This window comes from Cricetulus griseus (genome assembly GCF_003668045.3).
Source record: "Cricetulus griseus strain 17A/GY chromosome 1 unlocalized genomic scaffold, alternate assembly CriGri-PICRH-1.0 chr1_0, whole genome shotgun sequence".
Taxonomy (NCBI): domain Eukaryota; kingdom Metazoa; phylum Chordata; class Mammalia; order Rodentia; family Cricetidae; genus Cricetulus; species Cricetulus griseus.
The window spans coordinates 177277756-177284221 of NW_023276806.1; positions in this window are offsets into that span (position 1 = coordinate 177277756).

Sequence of the window (6466 nt, forward strand, 5' to 3'; positions counted from 1 at the left end):
ATCTGTCTCTCCATGTACACGAGGAAGAGTGGGGGGAGGAACTGTGGAGTCCAAGCTGGCTTTGTACATCCTTGACATTTCTGAAATGGCTCTTTCTAACAGTAGTTAAGGTATTCTAAGGCAATTTATGTTTGGGTCACTGGCATTTGCTCAACAAAGTTACTGGGCTCAGCATGGTATTGTTGAAGGGAACAAATGGTTATATTCTAGGGAGAAAAAATATAACCATGTTAGTTTACATAGTAGACAACAAAAATTAAAAGTGTATTTAGGACCAATTTCAAAATTGTTAGAAATCCTGACCTTATCCTAAACCAAACTTCATTGTATTTTTTTTTAAATGAAACTCAAATCAACAATTGAAACAGCGTTGTTTAATGCCAAGAATTACACAATATAACTCAAAGAAGTAATAATATGAGAGATACTAAGGACTGGTTGTAGAACAATGCTAAAGCCTTTGTTTTCCATAATAAAACCATTGTGTTTTTGTGTGGGCGGTAAAATCATAGCAACTTCGAACACACAGAAGTCTCTGTCTGAGCCAAATCATCTCAGGTAGTGTGTGGTGTCAACTGTGCTGTATGGTCCCTTGTGTGTGTTCAGTGCAGAGGTCTCAGTGAACTCTCATGATACAACACAGGTGGGCACTGTCAGAAATGCTTTGGATCCACTGTGTCTTTGATTTTGAACTGAGCTTTGGTCTTTGCATTTTCAGAAACCTTTTACTGGTGTTAAGTTTTGCCGTTCCACGTTAACCCCATGTAGCCCTTTGAGTCACCATTATTATCATTTTCCTCTGGAATTCTCTCTTACACACTCCTAATTTACCTTGTGATGCTTTTCCTGGAGTTCTCTCGTGAAGCTTCACAGGCCGACCTGAGCTCGTTTCCCACCTCTCTTCAGCAGGTTTTCTTCTGTATTCAGCCCGAAGAGGTGTTGTTACTAGGCAGCAGTCCTGTCCAGAGATGCAGTCAGCAAAGCATCTTCTTACAGGCCCCTTTTCTTTATCTGCAGAACTTCACTGTACTCATATGGCCCCAGAATGTTATTATGCCTCCTACCCCAGGACAGCAGCAGCTTCCTAATGCTGCTTCTGAGATCATGCTGTCTCTCTTTAGCCTGCAAAACCAAACTTCTCTACTAAATACATGGCTTTTATTAAACACGATCAATGCAGTTTCTGTTTTACTGACTAGGCCCTGTCAACAGTCATGCAAAAGGAAGGCTATTTACTTGTTAAATATGTGAATTCCTTTTTGAAGGAGTTCAGATAAATTCGAGATGGGAGCAGAAGACTGGAAGTGAGAGATTAAGAAAAACTCAAGACAGCAAAAGACTATGAAAATGTGCTATGATTATAATGCTCATAAGTAGATAACTAAGACTTAATAACCTCCAGAAACATATTTCTTAATCACTTTCAGCTTCATTCACATCTAAAATTTCATTTTGCTTTATCATTTTCCTTATTAAATATCATGAAGGAATGTTAAAGAATTAAGTTTATGGATAGAAGTGATGAGCAGGTTACTTTATGGCCATGAAAGCGTCCACTGTCTTTTAAAACTTTACATTTTTCATTTGAGTTCCAAGGCATTATTGAGTTCTGCCCAAAATAACATGTCCCACTTGCATTTTGAGTCACTTCAGAATTTATGTGCCAACAATGCCTTTTTTTTCCCCAAAGAGACACACTGAATTCGTCTGTATAATGTCATTAATATTAATCACTCTTAGAAGACCTGATATTAACATGTGGGAATGCACTGTAGGTATTGCAAATCTGTTTAACCTTATGTACAAGGTAGCAGCTGTCTTACTCCATATGCCTTCCATATATGTTCCCAGCATTCTATAACAGGACATTCTTTTATTATTATGTACACACCATTTTAATGTTTGTTAGGAGTTTGCATTTTCTTGTTTTTTATTGTTTTAAAATTTCCTTCCTAGTGTGCCATATGTCAGGAAAAGTAATACATGGGTTGGAGATCTTCAGTAGCAGCTGTATGTTCTGCAGAGACCTTGTATTTCCTGTTCCTAAATATTTATGTCACATACACACCACAGAAGAAAACCAAGACAGGCAATACTGTTTTTTTTTTTTTCACATGAAACTTAGCAAATCTTTATTCAGCAAATATATTGGTAAATGCAGCTATTCTCCATTTTGCCACTTAGTATAGATATAGAAAGCAATAACTAGTACTAACTATACTTTTAAATTTTTGAGTCAAAGGCTTTCTCCCTTCTCAAACAGGGAGAAAACAACTTCACTGATTGGTAGTTATATGTACTGTTAATAATTATGGTAAATATTACATTATGATATTCCTCTCTTGTTTCATCATTCACTAACTTCTCTTAACTTTTTAAGATGTATACTTCACTGTCTTCCCATAAGGGTTTGGGTAGAAAATATTAAGCATGCAAAAAGGAGAAAATGTTACAAAATTTAACATCGGGGCTCAGTGGTGGATAATATGTTTGCTTTGCAGGTCTAATGACCTAAATTCTGAACTCAGAGTCCAGACCCCACATAAAGACAGACTCAGTAACACACATCTACGATAGCAACATTCCCACAGCAAGATGAAAAGTGGAGACAGGAGAACCAGGGCAAGGGTAACCTGGAAGACACAACAGTCAACAGGAGAGAGCATGTCTCGAACAAGAGTTAGAACTAACACTAACATCTTCTGACCTTAACATGCTCTGCTCTGTGACAAGTGTGTAATACACACACACACACACACACACACACACACACACACACACACAATAGTATAAACACAAAAATGATTTTTAAAAAGAGAATATTTGTAACAATAAGTCTTTACACCATGCCGCCCCAGCCCTGCTTCCACGTGGGCGATTTCTGCCAGGCTGCCCAAGTTCCACCTGCCACCACGTTATGGTCCCAAGTAACACAGAGACTTATATTAGGTACAAATGCTGTTTGGCCAAATGACTGGGATTTTTTTTTCAAGACCGGGTTTCTCTGTGTAGTTTTGGAGCCTGTCCTGGTACTCACTCTGGAGACCAGGCTGGCTTCGAACTCACAGAGATCTGCCTGCCTCTGCCTCCGGAGTGCTGGGATTAAAGGCGTGCCCACCAATGCCTGGCTACAACTAGGATTTCTTATCTGCTAGCTCAGTTTTAATTATCATAAATCTATATATTTTATAAGACATCTTATAGAGGATGCCTTCTGCTGGCTCCCTCTCTTGCCGGTGGATCACAAGTCGACTCCAGAGCAGAGACCAGGAGGAAGAGAGAAGGGAACAACTTCCTTCTTGCCCTTGCTTATACATGAGTCTGCCTGCTATGTCACTTCCTGCCTGCATCACCACTTATTTACTACATTTCTCCGGATCCTCCTTGGTTCCTAGTCCTGCCTAACTTGATGCCTCATTGGCCAAATAGTACTTTATTTATCATCCAATAAGACAAACATATCCACAGAAGCACTTCCCCCATCAAATATTTGCTAAAAAAAATGCTTTCAATTAAAGACCCTAGAGAAACTGATTACTAAGTTGAAAATATGGTGATGCAGTCTGTGAAAGGAAAAGAGATCCATTTTGCCAAAATTATTATGGAATATAATATTACATTAAATGACAGAGCACACAATATCATTCACCACCAAAAATATACTTCAAAATTATGGTAATTGTTTAGGTGACTACCCTGGTTGTCATCAGAGAGTCTTCATCTAGAGCCTGATGAAGGCAGATTCAGAAACCCAAGGCCAAACTTTGGGCCATGTTCAGGGAGTCTGGCTGAGGAGAGAGACAAAGGATTGCAGGACCCAGGGGGCTCAGGGACATAACAGAAAACTCCACAGAAATGGCTAGCCTGGCTCAAGGGAAACTCACAGAGTCTGAAACAACAGCCAGGCCATCTGCATAGGACTGACCTAGTCCCTTGTATATATGAGACAGTTGTGTAGCCTGGGCTATTTGTGGGACTCCTGGTCACCAGTGGCTGTCCCTGGTGTTTGGCTGGATCTTGGGAACCTATTCCTCCTGCTGGATTGCCTTGCGCAGCTTGAATATGGGGTGGGGTGGGGTGCTTGATCTTATGGCAGCTTAGCAGGCCCTGTTTTGCTGATGCCCAGGGGAGGCTGGCCCTTTTCTGAGCAAATATGGAGGAGGGGGTGTATGGGGTAGGAGAGTGGAACCAGGAGGAGGGAGGGAGGAGGAGGAGAGGAAGAAGGGGAGGCTGCAGCTGGATTATAAAACAAATAAAATTTTAAAAGTTCCCAACAGAAAAATGTCATCAGTTAAATCATTAATTATTAGAGAGTATGTATATAAAGTGGACAATATGATGTTGTCAGTGACCAAGCCTGGGCTCAGCATGAGTCCATGACCAAAAGGCATCCAGGAAAAAGGGTGGTGTTTGTGTGTGTGTGTGTGTGTGTGTGTGTGTGTGTGTGTGTGTGTGTGTGCATTTGTGTAATTTATAAGGATATAAACTATTAACCATAAATTAGTTATAGGAAATAAAGGGACAGGATTTGAAAAACTTAAAGATTAGCATTATATCTTAATATGTCTAATATAGGAACATACAAAGTAAAAATTGCTAGCAAAGTTAAAATCAACTAAAATTTGCACAGGGGAAAAAGCATAAAAAGTTTAAATAAGTATTTAAATAAGTTTCTTAGTAAGTTGTCTTCTATTAGCTGATTAGTAAAAAGGAATTTCATAGTTTCTTTTTTTAAGAAAGCAGAGGAAAATAATTTGTGATACTTCTAGGTGCAATATTTTTTATATCCAGGGCTTGTATAATACCTACCAAAAGCACCTTGTTCTATTCAAACTGCTTTTTACCTGACTGAAGAACTATGAAAAAGCAGATGAATAAATTTCTGCAATTGTTTATTTGCAATATCACTCTAATCTCAACAGCATTATGGAGTCATTGATATGCCTAACGCCTACTGAGAACATGCTAATTCACAGAATGGATGTGGAAAGTTATGAAAAACTGTGGCTTGCATTTCTCATAGCATTATTTAAAGAGAATTCCTTAAACAGCTTCAAAGTGGAGATAGTAAATTCTGAAGCCTATTCTCAAAGGAATGATTCAGCTTTCGTTTCATCACATAAATTTAATTCAGTCACTTCTGATGGGGAATGTACTGTCTTTGTTCATCTTATTGATTATTGAATAAAGTACTGTTTGGCCAATGAGACAGCAAGTTAGACAGGACTAGGAGTCAAAGGGCATTCTGGGAAATGTAGTAGGGAAGTGGTGATCCTTGACATAGCAAGGAGACTCATATTTAAGCAAGGAGAAAAAGGAAGTGACTCTTTTTCCCCTCTGCTCTTCCTTCAGCGGCACAAGGTGATCCACCAGCAAGGAGGGACACCAGTGGAAGGGGTCCAATAAGATAAATCTTATAAAATATATAGATTTATTATAATTAAGACTGAGCTAACAGATGAGAATCCTAGTCATTGACCAGGCAGCATTTGTACCTAAATACAAGTTTCTGTGTGTTAATTTGGTCCCTAACTTGAGCGGGTGGCTGGCGTAAAGCACATATGTGGCGGTGGGGCTCAGCAGCTTTTGGTGGAAAGATTTATTGTAACAGACTTGTGCCCAGGAATATGAATCAAAGGTACAATGGTCCTGGATCATAATCTATAAAATTAAAAATCTCTCTTGGTAAAATCATAACAATGATGTGCTTGGTGAAAAAAGGAAAAATACTTAATTTTCATTTTGATAATGACTTAAATTCATATATTCTAAGTTCGGTAGTATCTAAGCTGGAGCTACAAATAAATACCATACAAGTTACACCAGCCTTACTCTGACCATAACATGTGCAAAGAGAAAGATAAAATGAAGTGTCATCCTTAAGCATGACAGTCACTACAAAGGGACATTGCATTTACCTAAGAATAGCCAGAATTAAAGTTACTTTTGTACTCTTCACATTCCAAATGCTTAACAGACCCACTTTTCATTCTAAATTAAACTTTGATGCTAGCTTGATATTAAACATGGGTCTGAAATACAGAGTAAAAGAGAAAGTGCAGGAAGCTAACTTGAAATCAGTGCCTTCCTCTCCATAAATGTCCTGAAAAGAGGATTCTTCAGACTTAGATTCAAGTGTATGTCCTAGTTTAAGTCTGTGTGGTCTAAATTATTATTGGCTTTTTCCACACTACCTGATGTAGATCCAGTCCCAACTGATACATTTACAACACAACTCCTGAACCTAAGGCTCAGAGATCACTGTGCAAAAGAGGACTGAGGAGTTTGCTGTGCAAGAGAACAGGGCATTTGTTGTGACGGTATGATTCCTAGAAATGTGGGAGAAGCTACACAGCCATGAATTTTCCCAACACAGCTGCATTAACATGACCTGAACCAGGATAACACCAAGAGACATGCTAAGGTGAGAGGGAGAAAGATCAAGAGACCTCAAGCCCTAGACAAA